Source organism: Schistocerca americana, chromosome X, assembly GCF_021461395.2.
Source record: "Schistocerca americana isolate TAMUIC-IGC-003095 chromosome X, iqSchAmer2.1, whole genome shotgun sequence".
NCBI lineage: Eukaryota > Metazoa > Arthropoda > Insecta > Orthoptera > Acrididae > Schistocerca > Schistocerca americana.
Genome location: NC_060130.1, coordinates 1,002,836,390 through 1,002,862,525, shown reverse-complemented (window position 1 = coordinate 1,002,862,525; position 26,136 = coordinate 1,002,836,390). Strand labels below are relative to the sequence as shown.

At 37.7% G+C, this 26,136-nt stretch overlaps 1 protein-coding gene across 7 annotated transcripts in view; it reads left to right on the top strand.

Annotated features, from left to right (window-relative positions):
- The first annotated feature begins 15,029 nt into the window (after positions 1–15,029).
- LOC124556802 (mucin-19-like) overlaps positions 15,030–26,136 on the top strand; it is a 90,918-nt gene continuing 79,811 nt past the window's right edge. For 5 of the 7 annotated variants that reach the window (XR_006968697.1, XR_006968695.1, XR_006968696.1 and 2 more), the window contains exons 1-2: positions 15,030–15,140; positions 15,213–15,309. The gene's annotated coding sequence lies outside the window, so the exon portion shown is untranslated. Of the gene's footprint in view, positions 15,141–15,212; positions 15,323–26,136 lie in introns of all 7 variants that reach the window. The other 2 variants (XM_047130821.1, XM_047130822.1) reach the window with 2 other exon arrangements.

Here is a 26,136-nt window from a genome sequence, read left to right as displayed (position 1 = left end):
ACAAGGGAGGTCAAGGAACATTGCCAAAACGTGAGATAATCTGGCCAGGAAACATGCGTCTAAGAACTGTCATTGAAGTGTTTGCGGTGTTCGATGTTGCCCCATCCTGCTCGAACCAAACCCGTTTTAAAGGGATTCGTTGTCTTCTTAGTTCTGGTTTCAAGAATGTTTCAGGCACACAGATGTAACGAACTGAATTACCAGTAACAGTAACTGTGACCCCGTTCTCTTAAAAAAAATAAGGTCCAATAATGTCAACAGAGCCAAGAGCACACCAGACTGTTACTTTTTCTGAGTGTAGAGGACACTGGTGGATAAGGTGTGGATGCCCTGGAGCCCAGTAACGTAGGTTTTGCTTATTCACGATCCCGTTTAAATGAAAATGAGCTTCATCGTTCATCAATTAAATTTCATTTTCATTCGATCCCAAAATCACTTGCATTCTGTAAGCGAAGTCTTCTCGTACAGCAAAATCAGTTTCCTTAAGTTGTTGGACAATGAGCATTTTGTAGGGATGTAATTTTAATTCTTTATGCAAAATTTGTCTAACCGATTCACGATTGATTCGTAACTCATTAGCATGACGTGTAGCTGACCGTCCTGGGCTTCTGACTGCTCTTGCCTTACCCTTTCAACATTTTCTGGTGTCGTTACTCTGCGTCTCGGGCCAGGATGCTTCTTATCCAGTATGTTTACAGTTGGTCTGAAGTTTTCCACCCATCTGAGGATTGTGTTACGGCTCGGAACAGCTCCATGTCGACCGACATTAAAGCGTGCACGAAACAATCGCTGCATACCAATAATAGACGCCACTTTTCACGAAACTGTCATAGACAAACACTCGATGTTGCTAGTCCCACTGCTCCATAGTGACTGAGAAAATAAAATGGCGTCTTGTGTGGATCAGAACTATCCCAACCACAACCACCTCCCACCACCACGCCCTCAGTACTATGCAGTTCAAAACCATCCGTCTCCCATGTGTCACCCTGTACTTTTTGAAACATTAATGTTTGTTATTCTTTATTCCTATCCCTTTATTTTCAGCGTTTACAGCAAATTCAAATAAGTAAGCTACAGATGTCACATTGTGTAGTTTGGTTGACAGTTCTCAGGTTTGTTATTCACAGGCTAGTTTGCTGTTGTTCTGGATCATTAATTCACAGAAGTAGAACTGGGCAGTCAGAATGTTTATGATGTTCACCACCGTTTGTACATACTTTTGAAGTTATTTGCATATACAAATCCAATTTCTGCAATGTATTGGTTGTTAATAATTGAATGGCAACTGGAAACTAAAGTTTTAATGTTGACAATATTGTTTATTAACTATTTTGGTGTGTGTGTGTATGTGTGTGTGTGTGTGTGTGTGTGTGTGTGTGTGTGTGTGTGCGTGTGTGTGATTACTAGTGTACAATCATTTCAGCTTCAAACTGCCAATTTTTATTTTCAGATTCAGTTTAGTGATCCTGAAACTTGTGGAGTGAGTATACCATTAAGCACACCCATTTACTCTACAGGTAATACATAAGAACTGCTTCATAAATATTAGATTATTAACTTACAGCACTTTATGTATTTAATTTACCCAGAAAAATCTCCTAATTGTGAACATTGTAAATGTACCGGCCTCAGATTATTGCAAAGTCGTTAAAACAGAATGATAGATTTTCGAGTAATCTGATACAATTACACAGACATTCACCAGGAAACCCTGGCTGTTTCAATAAAAGAAAATAAGAGGAAAGTTGTGTTGTTAGTTAGTAGCCAGGAAAGAGGTGTGGGCTAGATCTTGTAGGAAAAATTAGGTGAGAGGTGCTAAATCACAAGTGTTTTCAAGCTCAGTGCATGTCTTAGCCAAGTGATAGAAGATGTAGGATCATTGTGTTAGGGTTTTACAAGGAGTGGAAACCAGTTGGCTCAAATGGCTCTGAGCACTATGGGACTCAACTGCTGTGGTCATCAGTCCCCTAGAACTTAGAACTACTTAAACCTAACTAACCTAAGGACATCACACACACCCATGCCCGAGGCAGGATTCGAACCTGCGACCGTAGCAGCAGCGCGGCTCCGGACTGGAGCGCCTAGAACCGCACGGCCACCGGGAAAACACTATTTACAGGGATCAGAACTATTATATTGAGTGTGACCTGTTAAAAATAGCAACTGCAATGAACCATACAAATGTTGGCTTGGTTGTTGGTTTAATGCGGTACAATCAGCTCCAATTTAACAGCTCTGTTACGAGGATCAATATGGAGTTACATAAGCTGCTTTGGGGTGTCTACTTTGTCAGGCATAGATTTGGTTCCTGTTCATACTATGATCAACTGTGATGATGGGATATTACACTATGATGATGAGACATCGAAAGGCATGACCTGCATCTCAATAGGAAAAGGAATAAAACTGGCTGGGATGATAGCAAAATCTTTAGAGGGGGGGGGGGGTACTGAAACTCATGGGAGTACCTCATTTTTAGGCTAAGATCAGTGTTCAGTGATTCAACATCGAATGAAATTAAGCTTAATGAGAAGCTCAGACAGACCAGTATAGATGTTAAAATATCACAATACTCATAAAAGTACAGTGAAAAAGAATGTTAGTGTATTGCATCAGAATATCAGGGTATTAAAAAACAAAGTAGATGAGCTACTTGTTTGTTCAGAAGATTTAGAAACGGTGGGTGGAACAGATGTACTACACCTGTCTGAACATCATATAGTCACAGATATGGAAAAAGTAAATGTAGGTGGATATAAGATTTGAGCACATGTACGTAGAGACACTATGGAGAGAGGAGGAGTTGCCATATATATATTAAAATTTATCATACTGTGAAAAATTTTGAAAACTAAAAAAATTTTGTAACATATAGAAGCATGTGTGTATGAGCTTAAACTGAATGACTGTACTTTTATAATTGTAGATGTTTATAGGTCCCCATTGGGAAATTTTCAGCTAATTTGGAAAAACTTGGATTCTTTGTTGCTTTATCTGTCAGACAGAGGTAGCCAATCATTGGTTGTGGGGATTTCAGTGTAGATTTTCTGAGAAAGTTCGATTGTAAGCGTAACCCTGAAGCATTTTTGGTTCTTTCAATTTGTTGTCAGTAACTGATTTTCCTACATGGTCAGTACAGGAAAACAGCACACAGATAATGATTTTATAGACCACAATAAATTTAATCAAATAAAAACTTTTCCTGTTAAGAATGGACTGTCTTACCACAATGCACAACTAGTTACAGTACATGACATAGATTCATGCAGAAATGAAAAACAGTCCTCCAAAGTAGTGCAAAGTCCTGCAATTAACGATTTAACAACTGGAAATTTTAGGGAAAGCCTTCAATAGTTAGACTGGGATGAGGTGTACAAGGAACCTGGTTCTAATTTAATTTTAACCTATTTCATGATACCTTTGTGAATATATTAGAAAACAATTTCCCTCAGTAAACAGTGAAACATACTTGTAAGATAAAAAGCTATGGCTTGCTAAAGGGATGAAAATATCTTCTAAAAAGAAAAGAGAAATGTAGCTTATAGTTAGAAGGAGTAATGATCCAGAATCCATCAAATATTATAAAAACTACTGCACTGTACTAAAAAAAAGTTATTAAAGAGTTCAGAAGTATGTGCATTACGTTTGAGATTAGCCCCTATGATAACAAATTCAAAAAGAATTTCGAATATTGTTAAAAGGCAAACAGGGCAGCCGAGAGCACAGGAAGGTTGAATTTCTATCACACTAAATGAAAAGTTTGCTAACAGAAAGTCAGAAATAGAAAATATTCTTAATAATCATTTTTAAGTGTTGTGGCATATAAAGTTTATTTTACAGTGATTCAATATTGAGAAAATATAGCCATAAGTGTGTAAAAGTAATGTAGATAGTATATTGATGACCACTTGGAATCCAATGACATATGAAATTGCTTTATTTCAATGAAAGCGACTTTATGTATAGCGATGCATGATAGGATTTTAGAAAGCATTCTGGAGCACAGTGTTCGGTATAAATGCTAAAAATCAAATGAAATGAGTCTCGGTCACGTTTTCAGATTTTTTTAATTTGTTTGTAGCCGGTTTCGGCCCTTTCCTCAAGCCATCTTCATCTCGCTCCATCTACCGCCATCATCAGCCAGACTTTCGGCCAAAACGCTGAAGATGGCCTGACGAAAGGGCCAAAATCGGTTGCAAACAAATTTAAAAATCAAGACTTTTTTTATCTGATTTTTAATGCATAATAGGCTTCAACAACAGACTTAATGATGAAATTAAATTATGCCTAGGTACAAAAATTGTTAAAAAGGATATAGTGAAATTCCATGATGATCAAACAATCGTAAATGGAACTTACTGTTTACTCCTTGTCATGCAGCCTGTCTAATGGTGTTCTGCAGTAAAAGTGGAGATACTGTTATTCTAATGGTTGCATACCATCATTTGTTTTCCTTGCCCTTGACAACAGAAATGAAATCTAGTGTGTCAAGACTAGAGAAAATTGCTGTAAACTATTGATTCTTTAGAAACGAGCCATTTGTGGACCCATATCTAAGGCATCACTTCATTTAATTGGAAAAACTGAAGTATTAACCACAGTAAATATGTACATTTTAAAAGAACCACTATTCATTAAAAGATAGCACTTCAACATATATTTTGATTTGCATCAGTACAACACAAGAAATACAAATATTACATCTGCAAACTTCTGTATTAAGAAGGTACACAGTATGGAGGATTAATAACTGGTCAACACACTGCCTATACCAGCTCTGATTCTTCCTGCAGTAAAGACAAAGAACTTTCCTTCGCAAAACCTGTTTTACATGCAGTCTGACAATTATTGAACTATATGAAAAAAGACATGAATTGATTACAAATTACAGTGTGCTTACACATTATTCAATATGTAAACATAACTATAGCTAATTAGATTTAGGTTATGACAAGTTCGATATGCCTGCCATCATTGGCGATGATGTGGCGCAGACGAATAGCGAAATTCTGCATGGACTGCTAAAGTGTCGGGACATCGATGGTGTCGATGACCTCCGGAAAGGCTGTTTACAGCTCAGCAGTGGTTTTGAGGTTATTGCTGTACACCTTGTCTTTAATATAGCCCCACAAAAGGGGTCGCATGTGTTCAGATTGTAATGGAACCTAATAAAAGCTTTACTTTATCGAAGTATGCGATACCCTCCAAATTCAACCAGTTTAACGAGTATCTATGATTATAGAAAAGTTATTGTGTATGTTAACAATGAGTGCATAACATGTCTCCATAAACAGTCAACCCATTAAATTATACTGAATAACTGACCCACACAAAAGTTAATATCACTTGACCACTGATACAGCAAATGTCATCATGTAAAAACACTAAATTCATCTTAAATAATTAATTTGAGGTACGAAAAATAGTGGCCAACTTACGTATTTTGGATCTCTTTAAATAAAAATCGCCCAGTGAAACCTATTTGTTCACTAGGACCATTCACGTAAACACTCCTATTTTAGATGAAAACCAATGTAATTCTTAATACTTCATGTTATTTACTTATTTATGCAAATTAGAGAAGTCAATTGACAAACTTCTAAAAAACGACCTTTTTGTAACAAAGAATTATTCTGTCAAATCAACAAATCTGTCTGTCATTTTAATAACCTGTTAAATTATGTCAGTGATATAAGTTAATAACTTTTCTGCACAAATTACGATAACAGATGTACATGTGACTTATAAACTATATCTCTTTTTGGTAGTTCTTTGACAAGGTTATAAATACAACCAGCAAGAAGGGTCGGAGTGGAGTCTGAATGTCACTTTGGTAAAGTGTATGTGTGTTATTGTTCGAGGTGGATAAACGTTGCAAAGAACATGTAATATAAGTGCTACTTTGTGTTGTGTCATTGTCTTTGGTGGGCAGTGGAATTAAGATGGCCACCAGAGTAATAAATATTTGTAGATTAAATATTTGTTGGTTTCGCTCATTATTTATCATCAAAAGCACATCAAAAACACTGGACATCATCTTTTTACCCCCAGACAACCAGATTTAGAGCCAGCATTAACATCGAGACACAGAAGTGATCCAGCAAGCAGCAGCGATTACCACAATGCATTTTAATGGCGCCAACCTAACATCAAGTGCTAACAAGCTCCACAAATGGGAGTGAAATAGTGCGATTATAGCAATATCTACGACTAGGCGACCATTATAAGATCCAGAGAATATGGCGGCCAATTGAGGCCTATGCCAGTAGTCTCTCAGTATCTCAGAGCCAGAATGTGGTCCTCAAAGTGCTCCTCTAGAACATCAAACTCTCACCTGCTTCGATGGGGTCCAGCTCAGTCTTGCATGAACCACATCTTGTCGAAATCAGGGTCACTTTGAATAATAGGAATGAAATCATCTTCTAAAACCTTTACATGTCATTCGGTAGTCACCATGCCATCAAGAAATATTGTATTGATTATTCAATGATTGGACATTACACACTACAGTCACTCGTTGAGGGTGAAGAGATTTCTCGATCGCGAAACGCGGATTCTGAATCCCCCAAATGCGCCAATTTTACTTATTGGCAAACCCATCCATTTGGAAGTGGGCTTTGTTGCTAAAGCAAACCGTACAGAGCGTACTAATTCCCATTACACCTCATGGCCAACCATGCAGTTTGAACATCATAACGCAAACCATTGAGAAGTTATGACGATTTTATTTGATACAGTTCAATAATTGCCACCGTGTATCTGAATGGTGAAATACCATTTATGCATACTTCTTGTCTAATATTACTCGCTGACAATTCTTGAGGAAGGTAGGCCGTGTTAATCTATTGCACAAGGATTGAAATTTTCTGTTTTTTCTGTATGCAGTGAATATTTGTATGTCGAATAAACGTTTACTATTATTCATAAGTCAGTGACTGAATGTTGATTAGAGGGACCTCTAAATTACAAAATAGACCTACACTAATATTTCGCATACAACGATTAAAAGTTATTATTTTGTTGCAACTGGAAGTGTTGCTAAGTCATATTTTCTGCTTGTGATATAACATGGCTGTGGGAATATTTAAAAAAAAACTACTTTTAGTTTGAGGGGAAGGGGGGGGAGGAGGAAGAGAAAAATTTGGCACCCTCTTTTTGCTACTACTAAACTCTAAATGTTCTCTAACAACTGGCAAAAATATTAACAGGAGTGCCGCCTATAATATCTGAGAGAACAGTGAGGCTTTTACTTTGATTGGGCGTATTTTCCCACAGGACAAGGATACATTGCTTTCTGATGCTGCGATAACACCACAGCAATAAATATGAGATACCTTCATGGGCATATTTTTCCAGTTTATTGTAATGAATAATAGAATTATGGAATGAGACACATTTGCAGACTTTCCTGTCAATCAGATGCTGCAGTTTCTGTTTCATAAACTCACAGTCATCATATTCTTCAAATTAATTAGGACGACGTCGCATATTCTTTTGTTTTCTCATTGTGATAAACATTTCTGCTAAAATCTCTTCATCAATAGTCTGATTCAATAATTCTTGGCTATACTCTCAAAGTGCCATCGGCTATTCTCCAAATAACATCGCTAACAAGACCAAAATCTTAGTTTATTGCAGGCTAGGCGCTGTTCCGTACTTGTGCAACATGCTTTCTGTGCTAATTCGAGAATAGAGCTGTGGTGTGCGTACTGTAAGACCTTCGGTACACACACCATCAGATTACACTGTTCTACAAAAAAAACTTTTTTTCTATTTCTGATGAAAAATATTGTGATTCTAGTTGTATTTTGAGTGCTGAATTGAAAACTGTTTTTGGTTTTTTTCTCTCAGGGATAGTTTATGAGTAATCGCAATTTTATTTCTCTTTTCAGTTTCTGATATAGTGCAGCAAACGTGAGGTGAAATTCGACAAACAAATGCACATCTTTATGATGTTATAAGTTCATCACATTAATGGAGGGTTGGATCTAACATATAACACAGTAACCTTTGTGTATACACTTTGAAACATTTATTTGACATGAGAAATTACAGAAAATTGACAAACAATGAGCATCTGCCTTGTAATGCACATCACTTTTTTCTCTTGTATTGTGAATCTTTCTTCTCTCAAATGATATTCCAGCAATAATCTGCTAACATAGAAGGTACCCACTTCCCTTCATAGCGCCTTTCTATGGTAGAAATGTCTTTATGGAATCTTTCCCCATGTTCATCCGATATGTCACTACAACTATCTGTGAAGTAGTCCAGATGAGAGTCCATCATATGTACCTTCAAAGACATATTGCATCCCAAATCCTGATATGCTTTGATAATATCCTTCACCATTGCTTTGTAGTTAGTATCTCTTCTTCTTCCGAGGAAGTTTTCTGACACCGTCTTGAAACAGTCCCATGCGGTTTTTTCTTTATCAGTTAAACATGCTTCAAAATTTGCATCTTTCTGCAGCTCCCTGATTTGTGGGCCCACAAATACACCTTCCTTTATTTTTGCAGCTGAAAGACGGGGGAATTTGGTAGCTAGATATGCAAACCCACAGCCTGTTGGATCCATGGGCTTCACAAATTGTTTCATCAGGCCAAGTTTGATGTGAAGCAGTGGAAGTAGTATATATTCAGGAGCTACCAGACTTTCACATTGTACATTCTTTTCGCCAACTTTCCATCTTCGCCTAGGCCATTTATTTTTCACGTAGTGAGAATTTCTGTCTCGACTATCCCACTCGCAAAGAAAACAGGCTTACTTTGTGTAGCCTTGTTGCATTCCCAGTACCATAGCAATTACCCTGAAATCTGCACATATTTTCCATTTGTGTTCATTGTATTTTAATGAATTTAGTTAGCATCCTTTGTACGAATTCGTAATTCTCTTTTGTCAAACTAGCGTAAGCTACTGGAATAGAGGGTATTTTATTTCTGTTATGGAGCAAAACACCCTTCTGACTTGTTTTCGATGCATCTATGAAATGTCTCCACTCCTGTGAAATATAAGTGAAGTTCAGCACTTTCATCAGGCCAGCAACGTCATTGCAAAATGCCAGTGCTTCGTCAGTTGAAAAATAAGAAATAAAGGCATGTTCTCTGTGCCTGAACACACTGATTTTAGTACTTTGGTGCAGTAGATTATACTCTTGTAACCTTGAACCAAGCAGCTGCGCCTTTTGTTTACTTAGTCCTAGATCACGTACTAAATCATTTAAATCCGCCTGTGTTAACAAATGTGGCGATGACTCACTTGTGCAGTGATATAAAGAATCATCATCTGTGATTTCTTCAGTACTACTTATTTCACTGTCACTCGGAATTTGACCTCGAGCTCTTGAAGGTAGTGGAAGGTTGTCGGAATGCTGCACTGGCATTCTCGCTGAAGGCAGATCTGGGTAAATAATGTGCCTCTTCGACTTTTTGTTTGTAAAACCTTGAATTTTTGTTAGACAGAAATAACAATCAGTAACATGGTCCTTAGGCTCCCTCCACACCATGGGAACAGCAAATAACGCCACATTATCTTTACCTTTCCACCACTGAGTTAGTTTGCAGTAACATGTAGCACAACAGAAATGTGGTGCCCATTCTTTATCTTGGTCTCCTACCTCTACTCCAAAGTAATGTTTGTATGCTTTCTTTATGACTGAAGAAATTTTCTTCCTATTTCTGGCAAAAGTGAACTTCCCACAGATGTAGCAGAAGTTGTCCGGCTTATATCGACATCCACGACGACGTGGCATTTCTGCAAATTTAAAAATACCACTTTGGTAATACACCTGTATTAAATTAATAGTAGGGAACTAGAGGAACGCTGATGTGTAAAAACAAGCAGTCGTTTTACCTTCAGCACCAGGCTCAATCAGTTTACACACAGGAACTAAAAAATTCAACCGTGCTCGGAAATATGACAGACAGTTACTTGTCAGCCAAAACACCCACTCGTTAAGACTGACACAAATTGCGGCTAACACCACTGTAAACTCGATGCACCTGCCCCTAGGAGGCGTGAAGCTTTACTGTCGAGGCAGCGATTGGCTGTCGCCGTTCGAGTTAATGAAATGTTTCAGGTGGTCTTAATGACATAGGTGTGGCGGGGGATAACCTAATGATGTCTGATTCTTCCACCTGCTGCTGCACAAGAAATTATCACGTTCTATCACTACTGGATGCGGCAACATACCCGTATTTCTCTATAACGTCTCTGTGTTTGCCATGAATTGTGAATATACATATATATATACATATTACATAAAAAGTATCCCTGACAACGATATTTTGTTTACATATTTGAATTTCCCACGGTAAAATGGTCTAGAAGCACATACTTTAATATCAGAAATAGAACCCATGTCGAACAGTGTTATTTGACTTGTCGCTCTAACGAAGTAGGCGAGTGTTAGGAATATGTCTTGTGGCCTTATTGTGGTGTGTTTATCTTCTGCCGTTAGGTCAGACAATAGAAATGCCACTTGCACGCTTAGAATAGCAGATTGACGGTGACCAACTTTAAATGGAACTTGATTAATTTTCACACACATTTATTAAAATAATAACAAGCATAAAATTTACTTGACTTGGTTCTGGATGCTATTTACAATTGACAATCTGAAGTTCCTTTGGTATTGGTACATTAATCTTATTCTCACATATATCTCTGATACTTGACAAAAGTGTCTATTCATTTATCTTCATGGCTATGTACAGGAATATGGTAATCTCATTAGGCCCAGACGTAAACTTGACTATAGACTGGTAAAGACAAATGTAGAACTCGTACAGACTGGTACAGACTGGTGCAGACAAATGCAGACTAATGCAGACTGACTAATCGGAGGTCTGTACATGCGTTATAATACCTCGCATGTTTAGGTATCACTGCGCGAGTGTGATCAGCGAGGAGAAAAGATTCTACGTTAGCAGCAGTCTCATTGGCTGCATGACATATTAATATGCGGATCGGCGGAAGCAGAATTTGGTCCGTCTCTAAGGCAGCGCCATCTCGTATTGGGGAGACGGACGAGCGCTGCGCCTGCGCTGTTGTGCTTAGCGGGGCGCGCTCTGGTGCGAAAGTTGTGTACGCGCTGACTATCCGGAACTATGTACACAACAAGACCCTAATCGGGATTTATTCGGTGTTCATTCAGTCGGCCCTAACCATGCAAATCTCCAACTTACTGAACAGCTACAGATCCAAACCCACATGGTTCACAGAAATTGACAAAGAAGTGAAAAACAGTGGAATTAGAACGGACATGATAGACAGAATACATTTTAGAGAAGCAACACAAAAGACAAGATTTCAGGAAAGAAAGAGGTCTGCAAAAGGAAGAAAATGGACCCATAAAGAAAAGGATTGACACCCTCGAAAGATGAAGGAAGTCTGGGAGCAACAAAAATTAAACATAAAGATACAAAACCAATGTTGATATTTGGTATCCTCCAAAAGGGTTATTCAAATAAATAAATAAATAAAATGAAATATTTATATCTCAAATAAAAGTGGATATTTCCACAATCCAGACGAGGTACAACACAGCAATCTTCCCCAGCCACTGTAGCCAAAACACTAGCTCTAAGCAAAGGAGTCAATCACTTTGAAATAAAACCGCGTTCACATACGCAACAAATATGTCACCACAGATGGTAGCATACTACAGTTGCATCGCAGTTCCAATGCAGTTGAATACGTGAACTCCCAGTTTTTAGTAGCGCAACTCAGGAGACGCATCATTTTCCACGCCACAAAAAGCTCAACTTGGTTGTACTTCGTTGCGCCACTTTCCTCTCCCACTGCTCCCTGGTGGCAGTATTTCCAAGCACCAGTATTCTGTCACAGTTATCGTGGCGTAATTGCTGCTGTAATCGATTCGATTTCAATGTGTTTTAGTATAAACCTCGTGATTTGTGACACAAAGCATTATATAAATTGTGGGTTACATGCAGGAAATAGTTCCCTACTATGATGTGGCAGCTGTTACACTAAAAATTAGTACTCGAAATGCCTATATCAACGAATACAATAACATTCTCAAATCTTGGAAGAGTGGCATGTCTGCAGATGTTATTTTGATGCCAGCTACTGGTTATTGCCACTCCAGACAGCATTTTCGTCTCCGAGTGTTACTTCTGTTATAAATGTGTTTGTGCCCCCTGATTTATCCCTGTGTGAAATCTATTTTCAGGTCCAATATTTGGGTTTCGGTTAGGTCTTTCGGATCACAATACACTATTAACATACATAAATTACTCTATCCCCAAGGCAGTAAATTATAAGTGGGGATACAAAAGGCACTTCTATACAGAAAAAGTAAATAGTTTCATCCAGTTGTTAGCTAATGAAACCTGGGAAGATGTCTTTGCACAAACAACAACCGAGGAATCTTTCAATGCTTTTTCTAGTACATTCATGTCCCTATTTGAGATGTGTTTCCCAAAAAAGCTCACAAAGATCAATGTCATGCCTAGGAACACAAGCCAGTGGATAACACCTGCTATTAGAGTATCTAGTCAAACACTAAAACATATCAGTCAACTCAAAAAAGGTAACAAAGATGAACACTTCACAGATTATGTTAAGACATACAAGAAAATTTACAGGAAGGTGATCAAAAAAGCCAAGACAATGCACAATGACAGTGTAATTGCTGGGTCAGCAAACAAATCAAAAGCTATATGGAATGTAGCAAAAAAAGAAATAGGCACAAGCAAAAATATTAGAAATCCAGAGGACTTTGTTTTAAAAGATGATCAAGGTGTGCTAGTCAGAAATCGTACTTTAGCAAATTACATTAATGACTACTTCATAAATAGTCCAATCAATCTGCATAAAAATTGTTCTAAGATTAGTAGAACATCAATCCCAGAAGAACAAAGTGTTAATTCATTATTGTTACCTCCCACAAACAAATTGGAAGTTAATCGAATAATAAAAACAATGAAGAATAAAATGTCCTCAGGGATTGACGAGTTACCTTGCTCAGTCATGATGAGATGTGCTAGTGTCATATCAGACCCACTCTCACACATCATAAACATATCATTTTCAGAAAGTGTCTTTCCACAACGATTAAAAATTGCAAAAGTAAAACCATTGTATAAAAAGGGCAATATACATGAAGTGGGAAACTATAGACCAATAGCTTTATTATCGGTATTTTCAAAAGTAATAGAGACAGTCATGAAAAACAGAATTACAAATTACCTCGAGAAATTCAATCTATTGTCTGTAAACCAACACGGCTTTCGCAGAGGAATGAGTACAGAGTCAGCCATCACCCAATTCATTGAAAATATTGTGACGGGGGTAGATAAGAACAACAGTACAATAGGAATAAATTTGGACCTCTCAAAGGCATTCGATACTGTCCAACATCATATCCTGCTAGACAAATTAGAATATGTCAGTATACGAGGAGTAGCTAAAAAGTGGTTTCAGTCATATCTCCATAATAGGAAACAGGTAGTAGAAATTGCAACAACAAACAGTAAAAACCAAAGTATTGTTTACAGATCGGATATTCAGACTGTGCCAATAGGGGTACCACAGGGGAGTGTTCTAGGACCTCTCCTATTTCTTCTTTACATAAATGATATCAAGATTCCAGTAAATGGTACTCATATAACCCTGTTTGCAGATGACACAAACATTGTAGTAACTGACATAAACCGGGTATTGCCAACATCTGCAACCAGAGTTATAGAATATTTGCAAAATTGGTTTGAAGTGAACAAATTAACCATAAATATCTCTAAAACTAATTATATCCATTATAGGAAAGCAAAGTCACACTCTGATCTAGATCTTAGAATACAAAATAAGGAAATTGTGAGAGTTGCTACCACAAAATTCTTAGGTGTACATATAGATGAAAATTTAGACTGGAAATCCCATATCCTGTATCTCTCGCATAAGTTAAGCTCTGCTTGCTTTGCTTTACGCGTTATTAGCTTTGTATGTAGTAGGGAATGTAGCAGAGCTGTTTACTTTGCTTATATACATTCTGCTATTACCTATGGCCTCATCTTCTGGGGTCATAGTAAGAAAAATCTCAAAACCATCTTCACTCTACAAAATCGAGCTGTTAGAATAATTACCAACAGTTCAAGGCTAACTCCTTCAAAGCAATTATTTAAACAGCTGAATATTCTACCCCTACCATGCCTCTATATACAGAAAAGCGTAATTAATGTAAAACGAAATATTAACAATTTCCAATCCAACTCGGATCTACATACTTACAACACAAGAAAGTGCAATGACATTCATATAAAAAGAGTTAACAAGGCTTTGGCGCAGAAACAAACAAACATACAAGGAAGCAGATTGTATAACAAACTACTGGTAAAGATAAAAGAAATAAAAAAATTGTCTTCATTTAAAGAAGCAGTATTCATATTTTTAATGACCAACTGCTATTATAGTGTAAAAGAATACCTGGAATAGCTTCATACTAAACAATTATATTGATGTACTCTGTGCCAATAGTAATTTTTATCTGACTGTTGCTATGATCTAAATAAATAATATGTACAAAAGTGCTAGAATTGTATGTGTTATATCTAAATGTCAACTGTGTAGTCCATGTAAAAAGTCTTTCTCATACATCAATGTAAATAATCAAAGTTGTACATGCTATTTCAATGTGGTCTGATGTTATGTAGTCCACTATGCACATATGTATTTTGTATAGTATTGTTCACCCTATATGTGTGTATATATATATATACTATGTATTTTTTGACGAAATCCATGCAATGTAAATTGTCTCTGGATGAATAAACTACTACTACTACTTGTATTTAACTCTTGTCACAGCTGTAATGCCATAGACTCCACATAACACTCGTACCCAGCCATATGATTTCAGTTGACACCATACTGAAAGGTGTGCAACTGCGTAGAATTTGTGTGAACGGTAGCTCACGATGCCGTTGCAGAATGCCACGAGCTCTGGTGGCACATTAGTTGCGTGAGTTGGGTGTGTGTACCCTTATCCGACGACCATTGGAATGTCTGTGCGTAGAAGTGCTTTGCAGATCGATTGAGTGTGGGAAGGAAGCTAGCCGGGCGTAGTTTCTGGAGAAGATCTGGAATCTGACAGTAGTGGCGAGGCGTTAGCTATTTTGGTAGTGTGATGTATTTCAGTTGTTTATATTTCGTATGTGTATTGCAATTGTTGTATATACATTGTTTTTCAGGATGCTCCATTCCAACAGGCTGGAATTTCGAGTGGTAGCAGTTTGCAGGGCATAATAGTCGCAGGAGAAGCGCCCGAGTCGGACGAGGAACGCGCGGGTAATATTCTTTGGTAAACTCATTCGCAATTTTATGCAGCTTATTGAATGTGCAATACTTTAAAGACGATGCTGTGTTGCGCCTTGTATCGATCGCACTTCATCATGTAATGGTATCTACCGTAAATTGTTTTTCCGTGTAATATGAAATATGTCAATAGCCCATTAATAAATATTGAAGTAATTGTGGAGAAATTATTTTCGAAATAAATTTATTTTATGACGAGCAATTTAAGAACTAGATTACAAACTACAATGATAAGTGTTTTCGCACAGAAATAGCGCCTAGCACTTGGGTCAAACGTAGTTACTTTCCATTCTACACAACCTAAAACTACATAGGGAGATAAAAGAAAATTGGTCTACCCTATGTTAAATTAGCAGTACACAAGCCCCAATTCATGTTTTGTGCTGTGTGTACTGAACAGCTTGTACCCATTTTATAAGTGATAGATTGGTGCACAACCAAATAGTTTTTCAGCATTGTTTAGTTTGAACAAAGAAATTGTTTGAAGTACAAAATAATATCTTAAGTGTGATTGTGTTCTGGCTACTCTTTCCATATGGGGAGATACTGTCATTTCATCTCTAAACTTCTTTGATGGGGATAAATAACATAGTGCCTTACAGTATGGACACTCTTCAGTGGGTGTCAGAATAATTGACTGCAGGCCAGATGCTTTTACAAATAGTTGAAAAGAGATGAACGGTGATTAAGTATATATTGAAGCAAATGTTAACAAAATCAATTCCATGGTAAATTTATATCATCATTTGAAAATAGCTTTCCATATAAGCTAAGCAGAAAGAACATTAAACAGTCATGTTAAAAAAAATGGATCACTAGGGGGGATTAAAGTGTCAGGTGAAAGGAAAAGGGGAATGAATGTGTTGGCAAGAACAAGTAGAGATCATGCAGTAGTTGCACACTATAGAAACTATTCGAAATTACTAAGAAAGATTATTTTAAAAAAAGTAACATGCACATAATTCAGAAATCGGTTATTACGACAATATGCATAAGGGTATGTGGAATGTAGGGGAACTAGACACGCAACGCCAGCCACAGAACAGGGTGACATCACCATTGGATTGAATGGAAGGGCTGTAAATAATGTCACAGGCAGCAAATATATTTAATAAGTTTCTTAAATATAGTATGAAGCCCAGAGAGACACAGTTAAAGAGAAAAATTGCAGCAATGTGTGGAAAAAGTAACACTTGTAAAATTCAGTTCTATGAATCTCTAAAATAAATTCTCATCTGTTTTTGATGGTGTTTCAAATTGGGTAATATAAATTTGTTACTATGTAATAAACCGTCTTATCTGGGATATGTGATGCATGAGTAACTCAAAGCATTTTTCCAGACTGAAATATGGCATTGTTTTACCCCTCTTTAAGAAAGATAAGATATGTTGATAACTACTGACCTGTTTCACTGCTGACATCAATTTCCAAAATCTTTGAGAAGGTGATTATTATATACTAGTATCTCATCTTAGCAACAATAATATCCTCAGCAAATCACACTTAGCATTTCAGAAGAGTTGCTCTACTGAGAATGCCATTCGCATGTTCACTCTCCAAATGTTACAAGTATTAAAAAAGAAAATAGTGCTGGTTGTTATTTTCTATGGAAGTTTCATGGGCTTCATGATATCCACAACCAATGTGTGATGTCATATACAACCAAAAGAATGCAGTTACTTGTTTTTAACCAACATAGTCTTTTGATGTAATTCTGGCTGGGTAGAAATCGCATAAGGGGTTTCACAATAGGTCCACAATTGTTCCTCATATATGTAAACAATCTTCTGATACTCAAGAAGCAGAATTTTTTTCTTCAGGTGAGACTAATATTGTAGTCAATCCAAGCACATCTACAGAAACAGAAGAAATGGTGAGCAACATTCTTCAAAGTGCCATTGACTGGTTTTCTGCAAACAGTCTCACCCTCAAGAGAAAAAAAAAAAAAAAAAAAAAAAAAAAAAAAAAAAAAAAAAAAAAACACAACATATTCACTTCTACACATCAAGGGGTACGTAGCCAAATAACAAGTGTAACGAATGGTGAGGAATTAGAGTAATAAACAGGGTGGAAACTTCAAAATTCTTTGGTGTCCACAATAATGAGAATTTCAACAGGAAAAGGCACATTTTGGAACTACTAAAACAACTTAATTAGCCACATTTGCACTTGGAATCATTGCAAATCTTGGGAGAGAGAAATCACTATGTTGTCATATTTTGCATATTTTCATTTACTAATGCCATAGGGAATAATGTTCTTGGATAACTCATCTTTAAGGAAGACTGTCTTTGTTGCTCAAAAACATAGTGCATTAATATGTGTTGCTCACCCACATTCATCTTGTAGACATTTGTTCAAGGACTAGGGCCTCTGCTACTTCACAGTATATATATTCTCTCATGAAGTTTGTTGTAAATAACCCTCTACAGTTCATAAGAACAATGATGTATGTAATAACCATTCCAGAAGGAAAATTGACATTCATTACTCCACATTAAGGTTGTCATTAGCACAGAAAGTGGTGCAGAATGATTCAACAAAAGTTCACTCATCCAGTGATACAAAGTGTCTGAGAGACAACAAAGTAAAATTCATTAACAAACTGAAAAAGTTTCTCCATGACAATTACTCCTAATCTGTAGAAGAATTTCTGTTATGTAAAAGTTGGTGGATAAGAATTACATCTGCATATTTCTTTAAAAAACTAAACTTCAAAATGTTCAGCATGTAGCCATATTTGCAGGCTCACTATATTCACATTTATGAATAGAAAATGTTTGTCCACGGACCATTTTAACAATAATGAGACAAATCATGAGCTGCATTACAAAAAATGCAGTTGCATAGAGATGTAGAGAAAATTATAGTTCATAAAGAAAAATGTCTATCGCCAGTCACACACTACATGTCTGTGGAAATAGTCTCTTCAAAGAAATCACCTACCTTTGCTCCAGCGATTAGGGAAAGCCATGAAAAAGCATAATTGGGTGATCAGGTACCGAAAATACAGTTTTAATAAGTGTAGATTAGAGGAAGAAAATGTCAGGAGTGCTGGATTTTTAAGAGCAAATATAACTACCAAGAAGAAAGTAAGGTTTACAAAAATAATGTGAACAATATTACTTATGGTATTACATACTACAGAATACCTAAGTAAAGCAGAAAAAGAAAGGAAACCTTGCTGTAATCACTGCCAGCTTTAAAAGCTCTACATTATGCAAAGAACTTATCTTCACATTTCTTTGATTGTTAAGTCACTTTTTACAAACAGTTTTTCTCCATGCTTTTTCTGTGAACAGCTAATTCTGTCATTTACTAGATACTCCGTTTATTACCTACACTGCGTTCATACTTTGTAGGCCATAATGTTGAAAGTAGTGTATTATTTCCTTTTCCATATTGTTCATGTGTGCACTTTATTAGGTGTGGTGAGAAGATAGATTATGTAGTTCTAGAACCATGTGTGAAATTTTATTCTGAAGTCTAGTTCGCAAAGTAATTCTTTCCTTGTAATCTCCCCCATTGGTTTTTGTTGTTCACCTGCTTGGCTATGTGACGGCATTGAACTGTCATTTCAGAGAAGTCAAATTTCCATGTGGCCATTGCAGTCTTGTTTCATCTGTAATTAGCTCATTATTGACATTACTGTGAGTAATCTTCGTGTGTTCCTATGAACATCTGTGAAATGTGCTTGTACAAATTCCTAGGTAACATTCTGTGGTTAGACCCACCTCCCCAAAATCCTCCAGGGAACAAAACTGGCTTATGCCTCTCCTGCAATAACTTTTTTCGTGTTATATTGCCTTAGATAGTCACACCTAGGTATATCTTTGCTGCAAAGAAGGTAGTAAGAGGAGTACCTTGAGGAAGTGCAATTGGTCTGTTCAATCAGAATGTTCATGAATGTTCGAAGGACAATGGAATTATGTATGGAAGTATCGCATACTTTAAGAATTGTTCAGAAAGATGGTACCTGTAGCTGATAATCTCTTGCTGTTGAAACTGACAGGTAACTGTGGAAATGAACAAAGCATTCCAAAATACTCAAAATATCCACGGGTGTACTGCCGGTCTACAGTGTCCAACACTGAAGACCGGCAGTACACCCGTGGATATTTTGATTATCAAATACGCTGGGAGAAACTCAATAACACTCCAAAATACGTTTAAAAGGTTGCTATTATTTGACCACACTATCATAAACCAATCACTAGAACAGTTAGCAAATTATCCGTTTGGAGGAATTTGGAGAACACTCACCAGCACCAATGTTTTTTCATCTAGTTTTATATCCCGATCCAACGCTCTCCCAAGTTTTATATCCTTACTTCATAATCCATGACAATGTTTACAATGAAATGTTTTTTGACAAGGCAGTGTTATTGCTGGCTGACATGCAGAATTCTTGCAGCTGGCAGTTATGCTGTTGCTGTTAAAAACAAAAAAGTGAAACTGATACGTACAACAAGTGTCATGTATTGGTGATTGCTGCAGCGTAAGTGATAGAAATGAATATGTAAATGGTAATAACATATTTGAAGGTGAAAAATGAAGTATGCTAGGGAGCAGTGAAAGTGGCAGCTGGAGGGGCAGGTGTAGAAGGCACCCCACTCCACCTTTCCTGCATAGTTTTCTCACTTGTGATCTCACTGCACACCTCAGTTGCGACAGGTCAGAAGCCTCTGCCCAGCATGTGTCTAGCCAATCCCAACAAACTGTCAGCAGGCAATGCTGTCTGCCACATGTGCGCTCAGTATGTTATGTGGTGCTGACTTGAGAATGATAGTACCTGCAATCTGCAGATAGCCCATTGTAGTATTGAATTTAGGATAAGAAGCAGACTGACTTCATTTAAACAATTTATTATTGTCATGAAGCATGTGTCAGGAAAATACTTCCGAAAATACTGTAGTGAAACATCAGCCTCTATGTGAATATATTCTCTTGCTTTTTAGAAGGTATATTGCTGCCAAATACATTATTATTGCTGATTGGTTAAATTTTAAACCTGTTTTAGATTAAGTGAACTTTTAAGTGTCTAATTTTAAATGTTGGTACAAAGCAGAAAATACTCTGCTCTCCGGAACTAACACTGACCAGCGGTATATGCTGGCAGTTATTCTTCCTTGTACTGATAATTTCTTGGGAAGGTGAGGAAAGGGATCTGAGAGAGGGAACAGAGTTCACAGCTTTCGGGATGGTAAGGAAGAAAAAGCAAAACATTTATTGCTGTTACATGCGATGCTTAAGTAACACTGTTCATTTATTCATGAAATATTCCTGCTGGATTTGCAAGGTACAAATATTAGCTTTGGTCTGTTGGTAAAGCATATTCAGATGATCCTGCATGACAATGTCTGTTTAGTTTGCCAGTCAGTTCTTACAACCTGCAATTGCCTTTTGATTGAGCTAAGTCTCATCGAGAGAGATATTCTCTTCTTTCCTACAATGTTGGATATCTCCATCAGAATGAGTCTTCCATCGTTGCACTTTCTGTACCTAAATCCCAAAGATTTTGGAATTTTACCACTCAAATGATGGCCCTTTGTGACAGCGATCATGTTGTGTGAAACATGTGCTACCTTTTGCATTGTAGAATACTTTCCACAGTGACAGAATTTGAATATAAAACAACTTCTTTCTGGAAGTCTTCCAAATTGTTGAGTTGTTCTTCCACTTATCTTTTCATGAAGACTGAAACTTCATTTCTTCACCACAGGTTTACATTGCTTGTACTTCTACAAATATTCTCTGTAAAGTTCATAGTGAAACACCACATGCCCTTGTTGTTGCTTTCTGCAGTGCCCAGAAGATTTTGTTTCTTCTGGCAGCATGAATGAAGTGCAGCATTACCACATAAATTATGTAAATGATAGGTAAGCACTGGGTAGCTGTTGCTTCTTAAGATGCTGCCTGGACAGTATCCATGATAGAAAGTATCCGTGATCGAAATGGCACAGTGGCAGAAGTGAGAGCTTAGTCACAGACTAAGCCGGACTAGGCCAAAGGTGTCCAATTGTCACTTACAAATGGAGGGAAGATGCGGGATGGGAGGAGCTGACGTACTCCCTTCAGCTGCCACTTTCACTGCTCCCTAGTGTATAGTACAAAACACCCTCACCTCCTTACAGCCCCAAATCTTTGTTAAAGTGCTACAGTTTGCTGCTGCTGCTGCTACTACTACTACTACTACTACTACTACTACTTCTTCACAGTTCCTGAAACACTTTCACTATTGATAATATTGTGATTGTGGTTAAAATAAAAATAAAAAACAGCCCATAGTCACATTGTGATGTCTGTGGTGTGTTGTATTATGCCATTTAACTGACAAAGCTACATTTATGGTGCCCCTTGCCATCATATGGGTTAACTGAAGTGTAAAATACCACTACACAAACTCTGTCAAATGGCCATCTTCCAGCCTAATCCAGACCATAGGCTGCGCTACCGATCAGTCTGTCACCACAGCCTACATTCTGAAGATGTAGATGCTAGAGAAATATTATCAGTTTTCTGTTCTCTTTTTGTTTGCAAATTGTGACGTCGCACGCTACATCGCCATTACATTATGGAACAAAGTTGAGGTCCGGTATTGGTAGGCTGAGTTGACCCAGCCATTCTGTCAACGTACCATTTTTCATTCTGTGAAGCACAATTCTTACAGGTTAGATGTGCTCTATGTTACTAAAATGACAGTGATCTAGGATGTGGGCATAAAACAGTAATTAGATCCTTCTGTCACCCACCAGACTCATCTCCCAATGTAACTGAAAATTTTTAGAGAAAACCTCAGTTTGATTGTACATAAGTTTCACAATCAATAGGGAAAATTACAGTTTTGCAATGGTGGGTGTGATAAGACATCCTGTGACGCATTTATAAATGCTGTTCTGAAAACTGCCTAGAACAGATAGTTCAGAACCCACTCATGATGGAAATATTTTGGATCGAGTGGCAGCAAATAGACCTGAGCTCTGAGGATGTCTGCATCGAAAATAGATGAGTGAAACGGGTTTAGCTGTCAAGAGAGCAATGCTTGAAGCCTTCAGTGACTACTATAGCAGAATATTGTCAAATTATCTTTCACAACAGCCAAAGAAATTCTGGTTGGATGTAAAGGCTATTGTGGCACCAAAGTTAGTATCCAGTCCCTAGCGAATGATACTAGAACTGAAGCTGAGGGAGTAAAAAGTGAAATGCCTATCTTTGTTTTCAAATATTTATTCCTTGTACCACTGTAAAGAGGAGTGAAATAAGTATTAGTGTCAGTGGTGTTCAAAAACAGCTGAAATTGTTAAAGTTGAACAAAGCTTCAGGGCACGATGGAATCCCTGTCAGGGTCTGTACTGAATTTGTAGCTGAGTTAGTACCTCTTCTAACTTTAATCTGTCGTACATTCCTCGAACAAAAAACCATGACCAGTTCTTGGACGAAAGCGCATGTCACACCAATCTACAAGAAGGATAGTAGATGTGATCCACAAAGCTACTGTCCAATATCCTTGACATAGATTTGTTGTAGTCTCAGAACATATTCCAAGCTCAAACATAATGAGGCTTCTCAAACAGCATGGATTCTGAAAACATATATTATTTGAAACTTGGCTAATACTTAACATACTGAGATCTGTGGATTAAGGCAGTCAGATAGCACTCTTGTCTTCAGACCACAAGTGGCCCATCGGGACCATCCGACCGCTGTGTCATCCTCAGGTGAGGATGCAGATAGGTGACCGCTCTCCCAGTCGTTATGATGGTTTTCTTTCATCTGAGCCGCTACTATTCGGTCGAGTAGCTCCTCAATTAGCATCACGAGGCTGAGTGCACCCCGAAAAATGGCAACAGCGCATGGCGGCCAGGATGATCACCCATCCAAGTGCTGGCCACGCCTGACGGCGCTTAACTTCGGTGATCTGACGGGAACCGGTGTGTCCTCTGTGGCAAGGCCATTGCCAAGGCAGTCAGATAGATGCAGTATTTTTTTATTTCCAAAAAGCATTTGACTCGGTACCACACCTATGCTCATTGTCAAAAGTACAATAGTGTGGTATCAAATGAAATTTGTGACTGGATTGGGGACCTTTTGTTAGGAAGGATGCAGCATGTTGTGCTGGATGGAGAGTCATCGTCAGATGTAGAAGTAACATCAGGCGTGCTCCAAGGAAATGTGTTGGTGCTCTTGTTGTCAATGTTTTATATTAATGACCTTGCAGATGATATTAATAGTAATCCCAGGATTTTTGCAGATTGTGCAGTTAACTACAATGAAGTAATGTATGAAAGAAGCTGCAGAAATAGTCAGTGAGATCTGGATAAGATTTCAGAGCGGTGCAAAGATTGACAACTTGCTTTAAATGTTCAAAAAGTAAAATTGTGAACTTCACAAAATGAAAAATATATTATGACTATAGTATCAATGAGCCACTCTTGGAAGCAGCCAACTTACACAAATATCTGAGTGTAATACTTTGTAGGGGTATGAAATGGAATAGTCACATAGACCCAGTCATGGGTATAGCAGATGGTGGACTTCTGTTTATTGGAAGAACACTGGGGAAGTACACTCCATCTACAAAGAAAATTGATTACAAATCAGTCATCTGACTCATTCTCAAATATTTCTCAAGTGTGTGGCATCTGTACCAAATAGGACTAGAAGGGGATATTGAACCTATTACAAAGAAGGGCAGCACAGATGGTCAGAGGTGTGTCACAGAGATTCTGAAGAAAGTGAACTGTCAGACTTGAAGAGAGGCATAAACTATCCCAAGAAACATCTGCTAATGAAGTTTCAAGAATCAGCTTTAAATGAAGACTCTAGGAGTATACAAATCTCTTTGAATGACTCACATAGGGATCGTTAGGACAAGACTAGAATAATTATGGCACAAACAGAGGCATTCAAACAAGCATTCTTGCTGCACTCCATACATAAATGGAACAGGAAGAAACCCTAATAAATGGCACAATGTGGCATACCCTCAGTCATGCACTTCAGTGGTTTGCAGAGTGTAGATGTAGATGTAGTGACAGCCTTAGAACTCCATTTCCATATTCACAAAACCCTACAATTTACCCATGTTGTCTAGAATCCAAATATTCTTCCATTTTAGCCAGTCAGTAATGTTATGTTTTCTAGAGAAAATTTAGTTGCAAACTGTTGACTGTTATAATGTATCATCGATAACATTAAATTTTCCAGTAGGGAATCCTCAAGCCAGTGCTGAAATATTTGAAATCACTTCCTTAGACTTCAGTAGGCATGAATGTTGCACAGCTTCATCTCCCTAAAAAGTAACAAATATTTGTTACTAGTACATGCTTGCAGTCTGCAGCTCATGGTCTCGCGGTATCATTCTTGCTTCCCAAGCACGGGGGCCCGGGTTTGATTTCCAGTGGGGTAAGGGATTTTCACCTGCCTCAAGATAACTGGGTGTTGTGTGTTGTCATCATCATCATTCATCCCCATTATTGTCAGAAGAAGGCAATGGCAAACCACATCCTCTAGGACCTTGCCTAGTACAGCGGTGCCGGTCTTGTACGTTCTGTCAAGGAGTATGGGACTACATCATCATCATCATCATCATCATCACATGCTTGCAATTAAATGCTTAGTTTTGATGGTTCTGAATCATTTTTCCTAATGGTTTTCTGTGTTATCAGAAATGTCATGTGAATATTTAGCCTGCTCATGATTCTTTCAGTATTTAATCTCATTCAGAATCTTCGTAAATATTATTGCAAGGCTGTTCTTATGCCTTGCACCATGGTTGTCAAGAAGGTAAAGTTCTTTATTTCGTGGTTGTACAGAAAAATGAGAATAATAAGAGGATTTGACTTCTTGCTCAATAAAGTAATAAGCTGAGTCTGGAAGCCTTCTACGCATTGTAAATGTAGAGTCAAAGTTAATGTTTTGAATGTCACAGCACAATGGTAGCTGTGTTTTACAATTTGCAAACGTGCTTGAGTGAGTAGTAGTAGTAGTAGTAGTAGTATTCCTCACATCTCTTGAGATGGTTAGAAAGTATCACGAATTTGGCAATTTGTATTAACATGATCAAATATTATGATTGGTGCCTATCGTGCTTGGGCTTGTGGGTCGGTCCTTCCTTCCTGATAAGATTAATGTCTTGAGAGAGAAAAGCACAGAAATCTTAAAAGATTCAATTCATAGCACTGCATAGTAGTAAAGTTGCTGTGTGGGTACCAGAGGCTTTTACTGTTCACAGAACTTTTCTTAAGAAATCTGTACAAGCTTGAGTTAATATTCACACTACAGTGATCGGGTCGAGAGGCTTGTTTGATACTGGTTGTTGGCTTTGAACAGTGGTGTTACATTAGTGGCTGCTGTGACCTCAGAGCTTTTGGTGTGTATTTTCAGTTTGGTTCTAAGTTTGCCAAGACAATACGTGTGGAAGCACAAAACCTGGTGTATGACAGACTAGTCTGTAACTAATCCCATTTGAAAAAAATCACCAGTGATACCACATTTTAGCTGTTCACAATGTTCATCCTAGGTCACTGGTCAAAGCTGACAACCAGACCAGAATCAAATATTCCCCTTTATCCCAGAAAGGGCCAGAACTAGGACTTTTGGCCAGTGGGGAGGGACGGCAATCTTAAATTTCCTCTCTCCTTGTTTCATCCCCCCCCCCCCCCCCTTAAAATTTTTTAGCTAGTTGGTGCTGTATGGAGATTATACTCAAATTTCTTAAACCTTGTGCTGAAACTTTTTTCTCCAGAGGAAACAGATGGGGATGGCAAGGAATATTTTTAAGGCTGTAGTAAGATTGG